Genomic DNA, 22,024 nt, shown 5'->3' with positions numbered 1-22,024 from the left:
GCCTATATTTGATTTTTTAAATGCTACTTTTAGTGACCTTTTTTTTTTAACATGGTGTGGGTAATTTTTGTTTAGCCAGTTAGCATTAACTGGCTGACGCTGGAAGATCGGAGATGAGAAAAATTGGAAGGAGACAGGTGAGGGCTTATTGATGGCTATCACCTGCTACCAAACTGGGTGGGAGCACATACTGAGAGGGACTCCTAAAGGCAACACGAAGGCACCGGACATCATAAGTGGGAGTATACAGAAGACAATATCACCCTGACAGCCGCAGATGAGGGTGCGTAGTACGGGAGTAAAGCGGCGCTGCAGAAGGTAGGAGAGAAGAGGCCTTGTACAACCCATCACCAGCAGTGGTAGTTTAAGCTGCTGGAGCAGCGTTTCACCACTTCACAAGAAGGTAAGCCCTGATGGGCTAATGTAATCCTGTGGGGATTGATAAGAGAAAATTACTTTTGAATAAGCGCAAGACATTTCTTCCCTTTGCGCATCCGTGGGGTTGCATTTGAAGGTGCACAACCTTCCCTGTAGACATTTGGCTGCTTTAATGATCACCAAGTGGCCACTCTTGAAATGGCCGACCCATCCGCTCTGAAAGAAGCCACCCACTGCCAGCCAGCTGCCCCCTTTGTGATTGGGTAGCCTCTCTGCATACAGCCAAACTGGGTCACCAGCAGGCGGTAGCCGCCCCTCCATCCTCGGGCCACATCTAAGGCCCTTTCTGTGCCTGTCCGGGCCGAGGAGGGCCTGGAGGGCCTTCTACCCCAAACAAACTATGACTCGGCCTCCAGGCTAGTTACTACTACCCCACACTCCCTGCAGATCTGCAAGTGAGCGATGGCTGAACTTTTCCATTGTCTCCTCCACTAATCCATCTGAACCATTTACTGTGGTTATGTACTCTGCCTTCCTTGTCTCAACTATCCTGCATCCACTATCACTGCATGCGTGCCTCCTTTAAAAAAAAAAGAAACAAATTTAGCTGTGTACTTTTGCGTCTCTGCACCTCTTGCATTTCATGTGTGCCTCCTTTTTAAAAAACAAATTGACTTTAGCTGTGTTTACTTTTACATATGTGCACCTCTTGTTTGTTGAAATTTGATTTCCTTTCTGGATTGAATTTATGCCTTTTGTGACTACCTCTAATAGGCCCCCTGGTGAACTTAGCTAGAACTGTGCTGTGCAGCCACTCTTCTTCATTCCTCGACCAACCTCTGCCGCCCCATGACTCTCTCCATCTCACCCATCTTCTCTAACTGCTACACTATCTCCTATATCCCCTCTCTCACAAAGTATGGCAGGAAAAAGCACAAAAAAGATATCTTGAGTGCAATCCCTGGCCTTCTCATTGCAGACGCCTATGTCGACACTTCCTCCAGAGAGGTCTTCACTGATATCCTCTTCTCTGTCCCCTCTCCAGATCTATGGACCCCCCATCTCATATCTACTTTCTCTCCTTCCACATACTCTCTCACTAATGGTGGCACCAACTGGGAAGTCCTCTTGGCTGGCTTCTCATCTTCACGTTGCTTCGTTAATATCTATCACACAGGCGCTATCCGGGTTCATGGTCTTCAACCCAACCTCCTCCTCTTTGAACGGATCCTGCTGTCTCTCATTAACTTCCTTCCTTCCTTCTCCTGCACCTCCCCCTACTACTCTCTCTATCCCTCCTCCTCTGACTGGTGTACCATGCCCCTGTAACCCACCTCAGAAAACCTTCAAAGGCCGAGACCTCCATTTGGCGACTCTTAACGCCCGGTCTGCCAACAAACACTCTGCTTACATCTGTCTCCTTCTTGAAGACAATGACCTCGACATTCTCGCTCTTACTCAGACTTGGTTCAATGCCCGCTCAACACTGCCTTTGACCCCCTCCTCTCTGACGGCTTCAAGATCATCTTCAAGCCTCGACCTCACCGTACTGGCGGTGGGGTTGCCTTAATCTTCCCTGAGTGGGTTCCTGCTTCCATCTTGCCCACCCAGCTCTACTCTACTCTTTGAGATCCTGTTATGCAAGTTGGTCATTTCTCCCATCTCCACCCCAACCATTGCTACCATTTACCGGCCTCCAGGTGCCACCAACCTGTTCCTTTCTGAATGGGCTGATTTCTGTTCTTCCCTGCTTTCATCCACCTCCAGCCTCCTCCTCTTGGGTGATTTCAACATCCAACTGGACTCCCCTGGCTCAGCATCCACCTCTTAATCGATCTCTGCACCTCTGTATCCCTCTCCATTCTCCCTTCTGGTCCAACCCACTCAGCTGGACACACTCTGGACACCCTCGTACACTCTGACCTCTCTCTCTTGCGCCCCCCCCACTAGTCGCCCCTCTCTACTGGTCAGACCATTCTCTCCCCTCTTCCTACCTGGGTTCCTTTTGGCCCTCTGACCACTCCCCCAAAAGCCCTGCCAACCTTGTTCATTAACATCCTCCCAATGAAACGAGTGTCAGCTGCTGCCTTTGCATCCACCTTCATCCCCCCTCACACGCCTATCTCAGACGCTACCTCTGACTCTGCTCTCAGCAACCTCCACTTGTCCATCACCAATACCCTTGACATTCTTGCCCCAGTCATGAAGATCTGCCTGAAACTTGCCTCTAAGCATAACACCTGGTACGACTCCAAACTTGTGGCCCTGAAACGAATGTGCAGGGCGGCGGAACGGAAGTGGCAAACCTCAGGCTCATCCTCTGACAAACTGGCCTGCCGCCTGCTCCAAAGGTGATACAGACTCTCCATCTGTGCCAAGGAAAGAGCCCACATGCATGCACGGGTTTCCAGTGCTTCCAACAACACGGCTGAACGTTTCAAGATCTGCAGGGAACTAGCCAACCCTTCAGCAGTCTCCTCCTCTCCTTTTCTTTCTCAGGCGCTCTGCAACGCACTGGCCACTCACTTTGCCACCAAAACTCAGGACATCCTGAACACCCTTTTTACTCACCCTCCCCTCCCAACCGCCCCACACACCTTTGCCTCCCTTGGCCCCTCACCCTTCTCCTCACTTTTTTTTTTTTAATTTAAATTTGTTTAATTGGTTTTGGTTTATACAACAACATATCAACAAACAATGCCAACATCTGACCACTTGAAACATTTCTCAAAACACTATCCTAAAACTCCCCCCTCCCTTCTCTCCGAGTTCCCACGCCCCTCTTGCCAAAGGAAAAAAACACTGGTACCTTGGCTACTAAATTTTACTGCTATCGTGTGAGACACCTCATGTTATTAAATTGGATCCACCTTCCCGCCTTCCGTAACTGCTGCCGCAAACAAAGTGTGCAACAAGTCTCCCATTTGGTGGTGCCCGCTGTGGCCTCGCCCTGGCTACCTCACACAGCACGCTTCCATGCGCAGTCTCTGCCACTGCCCACCGCTTCAGGTCCCGCCACCAATCCACCCTTGCCTGGCCTCTGGGAAATTTCAATGCCATGGCTATTCTACGTTTGGCCAGGATGCGCGCCAAATCTTTCTTCTTATGGGCATATTTTGTGCTTTTAGGGTGTGGAAAACAGCCCAACAAGCATGCTGCCGGGGAGAGCACATCCAGATTCAGCCCCCCTCTATGTAATCTATCCGCCACCTTCTGCCAGTATAGCCCCGCCACTGGGCATGGCCAAAACATATGCAACAGCCTAGCCTCTAACGCGTTACATCTGGGACACACCTGTGCTTTCGCGCCTGGGAACAGTGAGTTCCTCAAAGGAGTCATATATGCCTTGTGTGGCACCAACAGCTTTATAAGCTGCCGCCTTGTATTCTGGGACACCCTTTTTTGATATCCCAGCACCTACCCCCATTGTGAAGCTGTAAACTCTGACCCCAAGTCTGCCTTCCATTTACTCCATATCGCTAGAGGGGAGAGAGGCCCATTAGACAGCAGAAGATCCTATAGCCGCAATACAGTGTGCCTCCCTTCTGCTAGTCATATATGACATCTACCATCTATCCCCGCATGTTTCCCCATTAGTTCACTGTACGTGGGCCATCTACGCGTGATCTCCGTCTTGAGTGTGCTATGCAACAGATATTGGCCCTTATGTATTCCTGTGTGCGCTACCAACTCTGAAAAGGGTACAACAGATGTGTCCTGCATTAAGTCTCCTCTTGTGGCCACCCCAAAGGTTTCCCATTGGGCGCATAAATCTCCCCAACGCTGTGTTGAAGATGCTATCACAATACCAAAGGAATGTGCTCTGTAATCTGCTCCATAAGCCCCATTGCCGCCATGGCTCTGTCCCACATTCTCCCCCTTAGGGACATTGGGTGCGGCCGCCAACCTCACCAGGGTTTCTTAATCCACACCAATTCTTTCAAGTAATAGCGCGCGCCCCTGGGCTGTAGCATCAGTGTCTTTCAAGTAATAGCGCGCGCCCCTGGGCTGTAGCATCAGTGTGTCAGCGGTAGGGTCATCTGCAAATGAGTCCACCACAAACTGTACCTGTCCTGCCACGTAGTATAGTTCAAACTGCGGGAACCTAATGCCCCCCTCTGTGTGCCGTCTTTTCAGCTGCGATATCGCTATTCGATTCCGCCCATTTTGCCACAAGAACCCCCTACAGAAACTAACCATAGTTTTAAAGAAAGATCTATGTATGTAAAACGGAACATTCACAAAGAAGTGCCACAGCCTGGGCAACACTGGCATCTTTAACAGAGCTACTCTTCCCATCAGCGAAAGGGGCAGTCTGGCCCAGAACTTCATAGAGCTCTTAACCCCTTCCAAGGCCCTTAGCGTGTTCTGTACGTGTTCTTCTGTGGGGTCGTGGTACACGTTGACTCCCAAATACTTGAACGTGGACACTTTCCACTGTAGAGCAAGGATAGGTAGCGCACCTAGGTCTAGTTTGCTCAGTCCCGCTAGGGGAAACAAAGCTGATTTGTCCGTACTAATGGTAATCCCAGACAATTCTGCAAAAAAAAGCGCCATCGCTTCAGTAACAATTCCAGGATATTCTCTGGGTTTTGGATATACAACAGTGTATCGTCTGCATACAGGGATATCGGATGTCAAGTTCCATCAATTTCAATGTCTGTTCCTATGTATTCAGACCTGAGATACTGGGCAATAGGTTCCATGGCTAGCACGTAAAGTAGCATTGACAGCGGGCAACCTTGCCTCATCCCTTTCCCCAGTTCCCACGCCTCCGAGATATATCTCCCCGTTTTGAGCCCTAGCCATCGGTCTAGTGTACACTAGCTTTACCCACTGAATATATATCTGCCCAAACCCAAACCTGCGCAAAGTTGCATAGAGCCAGTCCCATCTGACGGAATCAAACGCTTTAACCGCGTCTAGCGTGGCTATGGCGCACAGTATGTCCCAGGACGCTGCGCTATCGAGCACATGATGCAATCGTCTTTGATTCTAGGACATGCTACGTCCTGGTATATATTTGTATTTTTATTGTATTTTATATAGCCGCTTTGTTCAAAGCGCTTCACATAGTTAAAACAGATGGTACAAAATGATGATGGTAATACATGTCAAACAAGGAGATGAGCTTTCAGAGAAAGTCAGAAGAAAGAGTAGACAGTGATAGATCGGAGAGACAGGGGAAGAGTGTTCCAGTGAAGAGGAGCAAGAAGCTGGAAAGATCGGAAACGTGATTATGCACAGGGAGGACAAGGGAACATTCAACCTAAAGAGGCAGGAAGAACAGAGAGAATGAGGAGTGTAGAAAGATAAAAGTGAAGCGAGATATTCAGGGGCAAGCCCGTAGAGAGATTTAAAGACTAAACAGAGAAAATTAAATTTAAGTTGCGAGTGAAAAGGTAGCCAACCAAGCGAGGGAAGGGATGATGAAATTGAGTCACTGTAGGAAATAAGACAAAGTAGACAAACGGAGGATTGATAAATTGATTTAAGAGGGGCAGCAGACCAAAGAGCGTAACAGAGCAGTAGAAAAGACGAGAGAAAATAAGCAAAGAGATAAGTTTTGTAGCAAGAAAAGTGAGAAGGGGACAGACTCTACGAATATTATAGAGATGAAAGTGACAGGAACGCGATGTAAGAGAGAGATGATGAGTAAAAGAAAGACTAGAATCTAATTGAAGACCAAGATTACGTGCTGTAGAAGAGATAGCGAGAATAGAGGGAGGAAAGGAGATGGACAAATGTGGTGGGTGCGGGGGGAGAGTGTTAGTAGGGAAGAATAAAACCTCAGTCTTCCCTGCATTTAAAGTAAGGAAATGAGAGGCCATCCATGATTTAATGGCAGAAAGACAAGTCGTAAGAGTGTGGTGAATTTCGGGTGTGAAAGATGAAAAGGATAGAAATAGTTGTGTGTGTCATCAGCATAAAAGTGATGCGATAGTCCAAAAGAAGAAATTATGGGAGCAAGTAATGAAGTGTATAGGGAGAATAGAAAAGGACCCAGGACTGACCCTTGGAGCATACCGTGGTCAAGGGGAAAGGGTGCAGAAGTCTTACCGCCCCAGGAGACGGAAAAGGTTCTGTTAGACAGATAAGAAGAGAACCAAGAAAGAACAGAACCCCGAAGACAAAAAGAAGAGAGAATCCAGAAGCAAAGAATGGTCCACGGTGTCAAAAGCTGCAGATAGATCAAGAAGAATGAGAACAGAAGAGTGTTTAGAATAGCAAGCTGCTAGAAGAGAATTAAGTACACAAGTTAGAGCAGTCTCAGTGGAGTGACAGGGATGAAAGCCAGACTGAAAGGGAGGGAGAAGAGATGGAACAGAAACAAAAGATGAGATCTGAGAATAGACAAGACGCTCGAGAAGCTTAGATAGATAAGGTATAAGAGAAATAGGGCGAAAGTTAGAGACAAGGAGAGGATTAGCTGTTGTTTTTTTTAGTATGGGAATAATGGCATGTTTGAAGGCTAAGGGAAAAGTAGAAATAGAGAGACAGATATTAAAAAAAGAGGCAAGAAATGGAACAAAAATCGGATAAACTTTAGGAATGAGTACAGAAGGAATAGGGTCCGTAGGAACTGCAGTATTTATGTATTGATTTATTTTCTTGTACCACGCCGAAGCCCGCAGGCAACAGGGCGCAAAACATGAACACACATAAAACTCAGAACATACAGGCCACAGGACAAGAAGTAATTTACATATTTCAAAGTGATATTAGGGCCATGCTTAACTCTTACATCATTTATCGAAACAAATGTGTCTTGACTTTCTTTCAGAAGATACTATAAGAGGTCTCAAGCCTGATTTGTGATGGAAGATTATTCCGTAAGGTAGCAGCTATAGTGTGAAATGCTTTGCCTAGACAATTTGTTTTCCTGTACCTGATGGGTTCTAGCTTGCCCCGGGCTTGGGATCTAAGGCCACGACCTGGTACTTAGGTGACCAATTTGGTTTTAAGGTATGCAGGGGCTGCGCCATGGATGCATCAGTGAGTCGGGGTGAGTGCTTTGAATTGAATTCTGTCTTCAGCGGTTAACCATTGAAGGTTTCTCCTGTCCTCACTGATGTGTTCTGTTTTCCTTTTTTCCTTTATAATTCTCAATGAATGGTTTTGGATTTTTTGACATTTTGCTATATGGCCTTTATTAGCCCCCAACAGGAGTGCGTTTCTGTAGTCCAACCTGGACAGAATGGTTGCTCTTGCAATTGTGGCACAATTTTCTTCACTCAGGTAGGGACGAATTCTGTGTAGTAGTCTTAAATAGTAAGAACAGTTCTTATTAAGCTGTATGACATTTGCCTCAGCGCTCAAGGAAGCCTCTAAATACATCCCTAGGGTCTTGGCTTTATTCGTGACTTTTATTTGGGAGCCATTTATGAGTAGAGCCTCGTATTGTTAGCCTAATTTGGCTCTAGCTTGATTAGTCCCGAAAATCATTAGTTCTGTTTTTTTGCATTTAAACACAACCAATTGTTAGTCATCCAGATTTCAATGATTTTATAGAGTTTCTCGACCTTGGAGCTGTCTTGGGCGTAATCGCAGCTCAGCTTGATGATCAGCTGGGTATCATCGGCGTAACTGGTGAAAAATACACCGATTTTTCTCAAGAATAATACAGAGGTACCTGATATATAGATTTAAAAGGAGCGGCGATAGACTTGCCCCCTGGGGCACTCCATAACTGATTGTTTCTTCCAACGAGGAATTGTCCCCCGAATGAACCTTGAATTTCCTGTTTGAGAGAAATTATGTCATTATTCTATGGAGCAATTTTCTCCCTTCTTAAGCGCTTGCTTCAGTTAGTTTTGATCCAGCCAGTCAAAAGCTGCACTGAGGTAGAGTAGGATAAGTAAGCCAGCTTTCCCATTTTCAACAATGCTCAGCATGTGGGACTGAAGGTCGAGCATAGCTGTCTTAGTGCTATGTGCTGCACGAAAGCTTGATTGCTGACTATGGAGAATCTCATTGGCTTCAAAATAGGCCTGGAGTTCTTTAGTGTCAACCTTATCCAATACCTTCAGTAAAAAATTACAATTGGTAATTTGTCTGGGGTTGCCAGAGTCACTCTGATCTAGTTTAGGCTTTTTTTTAGCAAGGTGTGATTGTTACCATTTTGATGTCTGCTGGAACATGGCCATCCCAGAAGGAGGCCTTCACCATTTTGGTTAGAAGAGGGGCAAAAATATTTGAATTCTCTAATATGAGTTTAGATGGAATTATATTTTTGGCGCAGGCGGTGGGTTTCATTGATGTAAGAGTTTGTATCATTTCTTCTGTTGTGACTGGAATTTGAATGGTTCTTGATGATACATGCATTCTGCTCCTAAAACTAACTCTGTCTACCTTACAGTGAGTTTTTGGGCTACTCTTAATAAGTCCCTAGCCTTCCTGATTTTTTCTGTGAGGGCATTTTGACCCTTGTCGCAGTCTTCACGTGACGGTGAGAAGGTAGGGGCTAGTGCTTTAGGTTTTTCTATGGCCTTTAGAATTTCGAATAGTTTACTGGTTGAATTTTCTGCTGCCTTGATTTGTTCGTTTATAGTTGTTTTTTTGCGATATGAATGCCTTCTCCTGTATGATTTTTCACTATCTTTCCACTTGGCTTTGTTGTTCAATGATGGATGTTTTAGCCATTTATCCTCATTTTTCCTTTTTTGTTTTTTCAGCTCAATTAAGGTTGCGTTGAACCACTTCTGGTGGTTTTTATTAGATCTTACAAGTTTATTTTTTAAGGGAGCTTTTAGCTCCATCAATTGTTTTGCCTGAAGTGTCAAGTCTGGGATCAGTTTGTCACATGAATTGTCCTCCTTGGATTCACTAAGTATTTTCTTTTTTTTTTAACATAACATTTTATTGGCATTTTAACATACGACAGTACATCAGACATTGCGTGTGTTTCATTGCATCGGATCAGCTTATTGGTTTACTAATGGGGCGGGTGATGGGCTGGGTGGCTCAGTTCAGTGTGAGAGGCGATGGGGATGGTAGTGCTGCAGCTGTGGGCTAGCTGGGCCTCTCAAGCTACTCCATCCATTGAGTGATTGGGGGTCTACGGGAGAGGGTCGGGAACTGTGGTGCAAAGTGCATGAACAGGGCCCAGGTGTTCTAGAAATGGATCGGAGTCCCTGCGCGTAGAGCAGTGATCTTCTCGGCCACGACCTTGTCCCAACATTTTGCTCACCACAGCGGGATTGAAGGGCCCGTACGGTTCTTCCAAAGCCGCGCCAGTGCTATTTTTGCTGACGTTAGGAGGTGTGTACATAACCGCGCTACGTGTCCCTTCAGGGGGAATTCCCTGTCTCCTGTGTCCCCCAACAGGACAATCCCTGGCTCCCAGGGAATTGCAAGGCCTGTGATTGATTTTATATGGTATAGTACTTCTCTCCAATAGTTCGCTGTTTGCGGGCATGTTTATAGTAGGTGGAACAGGGTTCCTTCAGCTTTGCAGCCCCTCCAGCAGCCTGGTGAGATGTTTGGGTTGGCTTTGTATAGCTGCGCGGGGGTGATGTAGCATATCTTATATCCGCATTCTCTGTTGGTGATGCATTGGGTGCTTTTGTGAGTTTTTGCCCAGATTTTGTTGCAGGTTGCTTAGTTTATTGACCGCCCTAAGTCTTTCGCCCAGCTGATTCGATATCTCTCTTTGATTGTGGGGTCATGTTTGTCCAAGAGCCAATATAGTGTGGAGACCTTCCCCTTGGGTGGGGCTGCCGTTAGTGTCAATTCGAGTGCCGTTAGGTCTCTAGAGCCTTTTTCCCCGACTATTCTCTGGGATAGCCAGTGCCGAATCTGGGAGTATCTGAACCTTTTCCCTTCTGAGACTTTGAATTGTTTGGAGGCCCCCTTCTTGCCATGCAACAAAGCTCGTAGGTTGAAGGCCTGGTGGAAAATTTGGGTTATTCCATAGCTGTGTCAGGGGGCCCAGGGTTCCAGTGCAATCCCATTTCCGAGCAGCTGCTTTCCAGTTTACCACTGTGTTGTGTGTGGCTTTTAGGGGCCCAGTATTCGACTGGTTTTTGGGCGACCGCTTGTGCAGGAGGTCGGCTAGGGGAGATTTACACCATGCTGCTTCTATCTGTTTCCAGTATGGTGGGTCTGTTGCTTGTGTCCATGTGAATGCATGGGCCAATTGGGCTGCTCGTCTGTACCTGGCTACGTCTGGTGCACCCAGCCCTCCCGCGTTGCGGCCTCGGGTCATGATTCGCTTCGCTATTCAGGCCTTTTTCCGCCCCAGATGAACTTTAGTATGGATTGCTGTAGACCAGTTAGCTCGGACTCTGGGATGTGCACCGGAAGCGCCAGGCAGTGGTAGATTAGCCTAGGGATCAAGTTAATTTTTATTGCTACCACCCTGCCTAGCCATGAGATCTCCTGCTTGCTCCAGTGGCGTATGTCCCTTCTCAACTCTCTAAACAGGCGTGGGAAGTTGCTTTGGTATGTCTGGGTGGAGCTTTTGGGGATGCAGACCCCTAAGTATTGGATTGCTTCTTCGGCCCAGCATTTGGGGGCAAGTTCCTCTTCCTGCTTCTTAGCGATGTTGATTGCCAGCGCCGATGATTTGTCGAAGTTCACTCTGAATCCTGAAGCTCTTCCGAAAGCTTCCAACTCTTCTCGCAGGGGCCCCATGGAGGTGCTTGGGTGAGTTATTGTTAGGATGTCGTCGGCATATAATGCCGCTTTGTATTCCCTGCCACCCACTGATACCCCTTGTATGTCCAGATTTTGTGTAATCCTTCCCGCAAAGGCCTTTATAGATAATGCAAACACCATGGGAGATAGAGGGTAGCCCTGGCGTGTCCCCCGGATGATAGCTATAGTTTCTGATCTACTCCCATCCACCGGCAGCTAGGTCGTTGGGGATTGGTAGTTCACCATTATCCATGTAGTGAAGTAGTGACCAAAACCCATGTGTTCGAGTGTGTTCTTAATGTATTCCCATCTTACCAGATCAAACGCTTTGTATGCGTCTAGGGATATAACCTGGAGTTCTTCCTTCTGCTTGCAGCGCACTCGATAAGATCTAGTGTTCTTCGAATGTTGTCAAACGTCGCCCTCCCGGGGAAGAACCCTGTTTGGTCCCTCTCTATCAGGTCTGGGAGCACCCTCCCCAATTTGGCGGCCAGGACTTTCGAGTAGATCTTCCCATCTAGATTTATGAGCGTTATCGGTCTGTAAGAGGTTACCTGCTTTGGGTCTTTTCCTGGATTATGGACTAGTATGGTGAGTGATTCCCCCATTAGTTTAGTAACCTGGCCGGATTCTAGAAATTAGTTAAATACCTGGGTAAGCTGTGGAGCTGGTGTCTGCGCGTATGTTTTGAAGAATTTCGCCATCAGCCTGTCGGGGCCTGGTGCAGTGTTCTTCAGGGACTTTATGGCCTCTATGACTTCCTCCACCGTTATTGGGATTTCAAGCGATTCAAGTTGGAGCTGCATGTCTGGCGCTTTAAATGGCTGCAGGTACTGCTTTCATTGGTGTTGGTCCCCTGTTTGGGTAGGTGTGCCGGTCATAATTGTTTTGTGATGGGTTAGGAGGGCAACCATTTTCCCTGAGTCTTCAGTTTCGGGTTGTGCCATCCTGCCCAACGATACAGGCTATATTATTCCTTTTGTGTATCCGCTGCACCGTATGGGCGAGTATGCGGTGTGCCTTGTTACTTTTGCTATAGTAGAACTGCTTCGTGTATGCGAGGGCCTTAGCCGAACGACCTGCCCAGTGGATCTCCAGCGCGGTTCTCGCTTTCCTCAGTTCTCTCTCTAACTTCCTGGTATGGGGGATTTTTAGGCTCTGCTCTACATTGCTCCAGGGCTGCTGCTTGGATCTTTGCGGTCCGCTAATATTCCGCCGCTGCACTGATTAATGTTCCCCTGATCACGGGCTTCAAAGCTTCCCATACTGTTTCAGTGGCTATATCAGGGGTCGTGTTTTCCTTGAAGTAGTTAGTCAGTGTGTCCTCGACCTCCGCTTTAATTGCTACATCTAGGAGGAAGGAGTCGTTTAGCTTCCAGTACCTCGGAGAGGGCGTTGGTAGCCCGCAAATTGCCAGGTCTGCTGAGACCAGGGCATGGTCTGAGATCATCCGGGTGTGGATTTGTATACTCTCCAGGCATGGAAATAGAACCCCCGTGATTAGTAATAGGTCAATCCGGGAATTACCTTTATGGGCGTTCGAGAAGAAGGTATAGTCCCTGGCCCCACTGTTCGCCTGACTCCATGCATCTATTGTTTCCGTTTCCCGCAGTAGCCTGGCAAAGGTTATGGCCCGGGCGTAATCCAAATTGGATGGCGGGAGGGTTTTGTGTATTAGTGGGTCCGGGACCATGTTAAAATCCCCTTCCCCCATAAGAAGGTGCCCTGTGGTGAATGTTACTAGCGTTGGGATTAGGTTCTGTAGGAACTTATCTTGGTCCTTATTTGGGCAGTAGACCCCCGCTATCGTGACTGGTTCTTTAAGATATATCCCTTTACTAAGAGGTACCTGCCTTTCGGGTCTCTTTTCACCGTGGGATCACGGATTGGGAAATTACTGCTCAATAGGATTGTTACCCCCCACTTCTTTTCCCCTGAGGAGGCAAAGTAGGCCTGCTTAAATCGTCTGAGCCTCATGTGAAGCTCGTCTCATCGGCAGCCAACAGATGCGTCTCTTGAAGGATTACGATGTCGCCGCTAAATTGTTAAGCCTGTTCTCTACCGACTTGCGCTACCTCGGAGAGTTGAGGCCGCCCACGTTCCATGTGAGGATGCAGACGTTTCTATCCTTCTCCAGCCCTGTGAGGTTCACGTGGTAGTGCAGCTATGAGCTCCTTAGTTTCGGGACCTCGGAACGATATTTGGCACGCCCCCCTTGGTGAGTGCGTGTAAGTCATGTCTGTGTGTGCCTGAGATGTAACATAATGTTCCAACATGGAGGCAAGATTCCTCAACATTCCTTCCCCTGCTCCCCTCCCACCCTCTTAGTTCGAATAATAATGTCTTGCTTCTTTCCTTTTAGGTATGGAAAGGTATTTTGGTGTTGTCGTGCAGTTTGAAGATGAGCATGGGCCGGTAGGCGAAAGCGCGGTGTGCGCAATGCTGCCCGGTGAGTAATGCGCGATGCGTGGCGCTGTTTCACCTTTTTTATATTGCTAACCTGTGTCTTTTCTCTCCTTGCAGGTTGTGATGTTCCTCGCCAAGCGCTGTAATGTTCCAGCAATGATACTGACCAGGAGATGACTATCCAGGTAAGAAGTGTGTGGCTTTCTTCATTCGGGTGGAAACGTGAGTAAACGCTTACTAATGCTGTCTTTCTTTCTCCTCTTCCCAGGTTATGGTATTCCATGCAGTGCCGGATGATGGAGTTTGTACCTTCGGGTGAGTGGAACTGAAGTCGGCGATGGATTGAAGACCGGATACTGTTCCAGGTAAATTTCGTAGTGTTCTTTCTCTCTCTGCAGGTCCTTGGTTTCAGGTAAGCTGGCATCAAAGAACTGGACACGGTGAGCGTTACGCTGCCCACAGCAGAATAACGCAAGCATGTTCTGCTGTTTGGGTGTGGTTTAAATAGTCTCAGGTAAAGTAGTCCAGGTAAAATAGTCCCAGGCCTGCCACACCCAAAGTAGTCCAGGTAAAGTAGTCCCAGGCCTGCCACACCCAAAAAACTAGACCGCATAGCTCTGTTCCTTGTAACTGAGCTATGTGTGTGCCTCCATGTTGGCTGAACCCCCCCAAGTTAAATAGTACCAAGTAAATATTCCCATTCTAATGTTGGTCTTCATGATGGTTATGAGCCTGGTGCCAAAGGCGCCAGGACTGACTCCAAGAGAGTCTTGGATGAGGTTTTAAGGCCTTTGACCTGACCCTAACTGGAAGGCTGACTTGCCAGTGAGCGCCTGGGGCAAGGGTTATGACAGCAACTCCATCTGTATTGCACCTTCCGTTCCGATAGCCATCCTGTGAAGGTGTGGAGTGCTTTCCGTTTCTGCAGTGTAGTTGTAGATAAATCCTGGTACAGTGAGATAGATGCCCCCCTGAAAAGAATCTGCTTGGAAGCTCTGGCCTCTCTCATAATCTCCTCCTTGATTTTGAAGAAGTGTATCCGTGCCAGGACATCAGGAGGGAATGAGGAGGATGGCCTCTGGGACATTCGGTGGACCCGGTCAATCTCCAGAGGGGAGCTGTCTGGGAGGGTCAGGATGAATCTAAATAGCTCACTTGTAAAATTCTCCAGTTCTACATCAGTGACTGTCGTAGGTATGCCCCGAGGCGTATATTGTTCCTCCTGGAACGATTTTCCGCGTGCTCCTGCTTGAGCTCCAGGAGGTCACACTTCACCTCCAGGGCTACAATTCTGTCCAGGTTTCTTTCCAGGTCGAAGGCATGGTCACATACAGTGTTTTACAGTTCTTTGGTGCGTTGTTCCACCTCTGCCACTCTTTGTCAAGCGCTGTGATTTTTCTTTGTGACTTCGTCGGTCCCCCTTTAGATCTCCTTTGTTATTGTGTTATTGCCGCTAATAGGTCCTTGAGGTCAGTCTTGGTTGCCAACTGGGGCGCTTCTGGGCTCTCAGGAATGGTGGCTACCTCTGGGGCGGGGTCCGCTGCATGCTCGATTTTCTTTGGACTCTCAGAGGAGGCGTTATACATCAGGGCCGCAATGTCCGTTTGTTTCATCGTCTTGCCACTTTTCGCCATGGATGTTGTGCTAGTTACCACTATGGCCCCTTGAGGTGTGTGAGCACCCTACGTAATTGGGAGCGGACTCTATTGCTGCTGCCGGAGTACTGAGATGGTGGCTGGCTGCTTGGTCTCGGTGCGCGGCTGGGTCCTCAAATCTGCTGTGTGCTGGTGTCCCCCCCCAGCCCCGGGTGGTCCACCGGGTATGAGCTTGCTTGATTCTGGTGCTGACCCTTAGACTATTTGCGCGCCCAATAGAGTGGGCACTTTGCTCTATCCCACGGTTCACAATTCGAGGGGGCTTTTGTTGTGGGGCGGCGTATGGAAGTGATGCTGCACGCGCAGCTGTGGCCACTAAGGGTCTTCCCCATTTAGTGATTGTGGGCCAGACAGGTCTGTGCTTTAATTACGGGCCCCTGCTGGAACTAATGCAGGATCCTCCTGTTTGTGCGTTTTGCATACCCGCATGGTCTCTTGACATGGTTCTGGGACCCACTGGATTGTTGAATGCTGCTGCCCGGATGTGCATCGGGCCGAGCTCAGATCCCCCCCCTCTCCCCACCCATGGGAAATTATGACCCTGGGGTTCAGCGGGGAGGAAGCTTACTGCCGGCTTGTGCGATGGTTCTTCTTGCTGCTCTCGCTCTTAGATTGCAGCGGTCCAGAGCCGCTCCCATCTGCAATCCACTCCTGCCAGTCCCCTTGCTTGCTGCTTGGTCGGGTCTTACCACACTATCGCTCGCTGCTAATGTCAGCCCAGCGTCTGATGTGGCGGCCCCGGGATGGCCTGCAGCCCAGAGCGTTACTGTCCCCTAGACAGGCGCTGGTATCTCTTTTCAGCTGCTGGTGCTGCGATTGGACCCCTCGGTCATCGGTAGCTGCTGGCGCAGGGCTGCGGCACCCCACCAGCATGCCAGACTAGTGCACACTGGACTCCCTCCACAGGCGTCGCTCTCCCCAGCAGCACCCCTGGTAGACGCTCAGGCTGCCGGCTTGGCTTCTGCTCCTCCGAGCCCTACCGCTTGTTGCTGGGCTCTGCGATATGGCGCCCGCCATTTTCGTTGCGTTGCTGTTGGCCGGGTGCAGCTTCGGCACAGCTGCCTCTTGGTATTGGAGTGTTAAGTTTATAGTTTAAAGTAGTACAGATCACACTGGAGCCTCAAGTGAGGTAGACAGATTTTACTGGGTTCGTAGTTGTAGGTAAGTACAATAGGAATTTATAAAGTAAACATAAGACAAGTTCTTCATATGAGAGACATCCACCGGTCCCCCTGTTCTTAGGCTTCAGTGCCCAACTGACTCTCTATGGAATCAGAGCAGCTTTACCCAATAACATTCTACAGCCAACACTCCATACTCAACACTCTAAGCTCACAAACTCACATCAGGGAATGACCAGAATAAGTAAAACCCAACACATCTCTCCCCTTACATAATAATATAGAAAAATGGAGAGATAGAAGGATGGTAGACACTAACAATAGTGGAACTAAAATTTAAATGGAACACACTCTACAGATATCCTCCTAAAATGTACCTATCCGGCAAACAACTTCAAGCACTAAAGCTATTCCCTTACAGAGACCTATACAGTAGCTACAAGAAGCCACACCAATTCCAGAAATATCAACAGTACCATAACAGGCCTTTTATGGAACTCACACACGGGAACCAGCCCACCTTCCAGTACAAATCTCACACCACTTAAACATAACACCTGTATCCTACTTCATCATCCGCCCACAACTGGTTGTGCAAAACACAAACAAACAGGGTTCTAACCCCACCGACCGCCTAAAGTAACACATACATCTCCACTTCATGGCACCAACCATAATGTCGGCTCCACATATCACTATGTATGGCACCAACCAAAATTTGGTACCATACCTGAGCAACCATATGCTCAACCGGGCATCCAACCCCACACCAGAAACGGTACCATAACTGAGCAACCAATGCTCACACTAGTAACCTCCACTCCACCACTCCAGGCACCATGCCTGAGCTACTAAATGCTCACATCTGAGCATCCCATGCTCACCATAGAGCAACCAAACCTCACACTGCTCCACCACTCCAGGCACCATGCCTGAGCTACTAAATGCTAACCATTGAGCATCCCATGCTCATCATGGAGCAACCAAAACTCACACTGCTCCACCATTCCAGGCACCATGCCTGAGCTACTAAATGCTCACCATTGAGCATCCCATGCTCATCATAGAGCAACCAAAACTCACACTGCTCCACCCCTCCAGGCACCATGTCTGAGCTACTAAATGCTCATCATTGAGCATCCCATGCTCATCATGGAGCAACCAAAACTCACACTGCTCCACCACTCCAGGCACCATGCCTGAGCTACTAAAAGCAACCATATGCTCCACATTTTGGTACCTGACCTGAGCAACCACATGCTCTCCACTCACTTGCACCACCACACACATTTCCCCCAAACACACCAGTCAGGAAAATTGAGCATTTAAATATGATAAACAAGGGTTAAGCACCACACTTGAGTCCAATAATAAAGCTTACAAAGTCCTTCATGGTTGTTTTCCTGTGGAAGAATAATTGGTTAATGCAGTGCAAAACATAAACACAACTCACATTAGGTTTTGAATTTCAGTACATAGCTTTTGAATTTCAGTACATAGCCAAGACATCAGAACTTCCCATAGACGCACCCATTAGCGCCAAACAACGCCACCAATATTGGCAAAAACACACCACCTCTTTAGGCACCTCAACACCGGGAACTACATCCCCAAACACAATATGCCCTTAGAATGCCATATAGCATAATAACCAACACCACCAACTGCCACAATATACATTTGAGGTCAACACATCTTCTCACTGCAAGATCTGTAGTGTTGTAATCTCTTGTCATTGACCCACCAATATCCAGCATTGCAATCTATCTGCACCTAAAGCGCACACATCATGCCTCACTACTTGTTATCTGCAGCATCTCTTCAGTATTTAACTTTGCAATTTACTTTATAGTAGGTCAGTGCCACGACCAATCCCATGCTACAATTGACCTCCCCCTATTACAAGAGATCATGTGTTCCAACAGTACCTAATGACTTAAACATTAGTAGCATAGTTTGTGCTAGCAGCAAAAAAAAATTAAAATCATTAGCGTAGTTACAGGGCACTCTATAGACCTCAGGCCCCAGACATGAAACAGTTAAAATGATAATCTCACTGCTCCGATGATCCGCTCTGTGTCATTTGCTTTGCTGATCCGAACCAAAAAAAAATGACCAATACACATTACTTCCTCTTGCTTGATGATCCGAGCTTAAACAGTCCTCCTTTTTTTTTCATACCAAAACACGGACATCAAGAGTACATTTCAAAGTATTGTTCCTTTCTCTTCCTCGTAATACACCGTTGTGTAATCTGATTGGCCCAGCTGAAAGGGACGCTTAGATCACGTTGTGACCACGTTGAAAGGTGCTTTTCTCAGCACTGCCCGTCGTAGCCACTGCAGTATGATCTGAGCTTAAACAGTCCTCCTTTTTTTTCATACCAAAACACGGACATCAAGAGTACATTTCAAAGTATTGTTCCTTTCTCTTCCTCGTAATACATCGTTGTGTAATCTGATTGGCCCAGCTGAAAGGGACGCTTAGATCACGTTGTGACCACGTTGAAAGGTGCTTTTCTCAGCACTGCCCGTCGTAGCCACTGCAGTACATAGGATGAGAAACCATTCTTTCAGCTTTATGGAACGTCCTCCTCAACATTCGTTCACAGCCTGCATCGCCATTACCCTGCAGAGCCTGATGACGTCACCATTTACAAACTGAGCTCCGAACTGGACACAGCTCCCAGGAGCAACCGCCATCCAGTCCACAGCAGCTGTGATACGTGCTGTAAACAACATGCCGCCCTCACTGCGCTTTCCTAAGGTGACGCCCACACAACGGTAAGACTCCTGAACAGCATTTAAGTCCAACAGGGTGCATTTCAATGGTATGCATTCAAACAGCATGTGAGATCAGCTTGCTGACAAAGTACATTCTCCTGGTGCCAGGGAAGGACCCCCTCACGAAAAGTAAAGTCTTTGAAATCACTAATTGACAGTAAATACTGAAGCCGCTTCTATGCTTAAGACTTTCTCTCACTTTCACTGCCGACCACCAAAGTCACTCATATGTTCACCCGGCCCCTTAAACTTTTCCCTAGTAAACCGCCACTCCCTTCAATTGTGCTCTGTCTCAGGTGCACCACAGCTCTCCAGTACAGCTTTCAGGCACTCGATATGGCATATGGAGACTACCAAATGGCTAACTTTCAGGGGTGTAAAACGCTGCCCCCCAAAATCACTCCAGGTGTCTCTGACATTCCCGTAATGCAGGACAAGGGTGCTCTTACCTTGGGGCCGGAGGGGGCCGGTGGATGCCTCTGATTCCTCTGCTTTTCCTGGTGGCTATTTGCTTTCCACCACTTGTCCTCTGCTTCCAGCTTGCTCACTGCTTTCTGTTTCTGCTTTCTGTACTGTGCCTGCTCGTTTGCTCCTTTCTGTACCTGATTTCCTTCAGTTTTCAAGATCCTCGTCGCCAGTGTTAAGTTTATAGTTTAAAGTAGTACAGATCACACTGGAGCCTCAAGTGACGTAGACAGATTTTACTGGGTTCGTAGTTGTAGGTAAGTATAATAGGAATTTATAAAGTAAACATAAGACAAGTTCTTCATATGAGAGACATCCACCGGTCCCCCTGTTCTTAGGCTTCAGTTCCCAACTGACTCTCTATGGAATCAGAGCAGCTTTACCCAATAACATTCTACAGCCAACACTCCATACTCAACACTCTAAGCTCACAAACTCACATCAGGGAATGACCAGAATAAGTAAAACGCAACATGGAGCTTTGTGAGCGGGTCAGGGCTCCGCGTTAGCTGCCGGATCGCTTCGGTTCAACTTGATGGTATTTTAGGGTCCTAACGGAGGAAAATACTGCACCTCAATGTAAATGAGTTAAGAGCCTGGGGTAGAGATCCAGGGTTTGTGGCCTTGTGGATGGTGAGGACCGTCGCAAGACCGGCTTGGCTTTCGAAGCGCCGGCGCTGAAGCGCCTGACGTTTCGTTGTAGGTGCCAGGGCTTCTGGGACTTGCAGTCCCTAGTTAGTATTTTACAGCAACAAATGTCAAATAAGTCACCCTCAGTTTCTATTACGAGGCAAATTCAGCAACGTCTGGTTTCTGCAATTGCCGTCCCACTTCCTCTAGGGTGAGCGAGTCAATTGCAGGATTACACACTTACTGTTAGACGCAATAGATAGCACACGCAGCTTTATAAAATCACAGTGCGTGTGCGTGTGTGTGTGGCGTATTGGCAGATTGCAAAATTCCAATCTTACAAATCAGTACACACACAATTGCGGTTTCAAATAGCAAAAGTCCACTTCTCATTCAGCATGCACACATTTCCCAAAGAGCTCCCCTTGCATCAGGGACTGGCACACAATACGTTGCCTGGTAACCACCCACAACAATCAACCCTTCCCAGTAGGATGGGCTTCAGCCAACAGGAGTACTACATCAGAGTCAGAGTAGAGGGAATAGGAGAAGGAAAGGGAGCAGTGCTAGGAGCGGACCAAGTTAAGATGTCCTGGCTTAAAGAATGAACTTAAGAAGAGAAAAAGCAAGCAAAGTCAGGCGCAGATAGAGTGGAATTGATAGATGAAGGAGGGGAAAGAAGCTGAGTTAAGGTTTGAAAAAGACACCTAGGATGGGCAGATTGAGTATGAAGAAAGTCTGAGAAAAAAGTGCATTTAGCAGAATTCAAGCAGTTATCATTGAGCGCATGATGAGAGAAATAAGCAGAATGATTAGATGAAGATCGAGATTTGAGCCAGCGTCTTTCCAAACGACGGAGACGACCCTGCATAGAGCAGAGGTGACAATAGAGCCAAGGTTGGGCGGGTTTACGGGTAGGCTGAAAAGCAGAGAGAGGATAGAGTTGGTCGAGACCTAAGGAAAAAGTTGAGGAAAGGGTGGACGTGGCCTCGTCGGCAGTAAGAGAGGAGAAGTTTGTGAGCGAAGGAAGAGAAGTAATACAGGTATCATAGAAAAGCGAAGAGTTAAAGTTGCGTAAGTCGCAGTGAAAAAAAAAGTTTTGGGTGAGGAGGGAAGAGGGGGGATATAAGGGTAAGGGGGAGAAGTGATGCAGAGAGTAGAAAATGGTCAGATAAGTAGACCGGTAGAGCTAGTACAGATGATGCAGAGAAAGTGGAAAGAAAGATCAGGTCAAGTGAAGAGCCAGAGATAGGAGTAGGGGGTGTAGATAATCGAGAAAGTAGATGTGAGTCAAGGGTAGAAAGGAAGGAAGAGGTAGAGTGAGTAGAGAAGAGATGAAGATTAACGTCTCCAAATAGAACAAGCAGAGTAGGACTAGGTAGAATATGACAAAGAAGGTGGTCAATGTCCTCACAGAATGACCCAAGTGGGCCAGGTGGACGATAAACAATAAGAAAAGAGATAGCGTGTGGGGCAGTGAAAATCTTTTAGATGAACCCAAAAGAAGTACAGTCGGGTACGGGAACCGGCGAAGGGATAGATAAGTAAGAAGAGCAAAATAGTATTGCAATGCCCCCTCCACAGCCAGTGGCTTGAGGGATATGGGCAAAGGAAGACATAGAAGCGGTAAGAGAAGCAGCAACAGTTGAGTTATGGGGTAAAATCCAAGTTTCGGTAATGCAGAGGAAGTGTAAACGTAGTCGTAGAAAGAGGTCCAATACTGCAGATGTCATATTGCAAAGGGACCTGTCATTCCAAAGGCCCATGTCTATAGCAGCAGAAGTATCAGTAATCAATGGATAAGTGAGATTGGGATTTGGACATGATTGTATGGACCGGGCGTTTGATTGAGGGCTATAAGAAGATGGCTATCAGAAATAACCCGTCTGATCTGACAGCACCAGATTGTCTATCACTTTTTTCATCTGATTTGCAAATATAGATGTAA

General features: G+C 47.5%; 1 protein-coding gene across 1 annotated transcript in view; it reads left to right on the top strand.

The window, feature by feature from the left end:
* HINT3 (histidine triad nucleotide binding protein 3) overlaps positions 1–22,024 on the top strand; it is a 141,412-nt gene that overhangs the window by 38,187 nt on the left and 81,201 nt on the right. The gene's annotated exons all lie outside the window — the stretch shown is intronic.

The sequence above is a fragment of the Ambystoma mexicanum genome, chromosome 4q (assembly GCF_040938575.1).
Source record: "Ambystoma mexicanum isolate Mex_15411 chromosome 4q, UKY_AmexF1_1, whole genome shotgun sequence".
NCBI classification, from domain to species: Eukaryota; Metazoa; Chordata; class Amphibia; order Caudata; family Ambystomatidae; genus Ambystoma; species Ambystoma mexicanum.
Note: the sequence above shows the minus strand (reverse complement) of the source record. Positions and strands in the feature narration are given on the sequence as shown.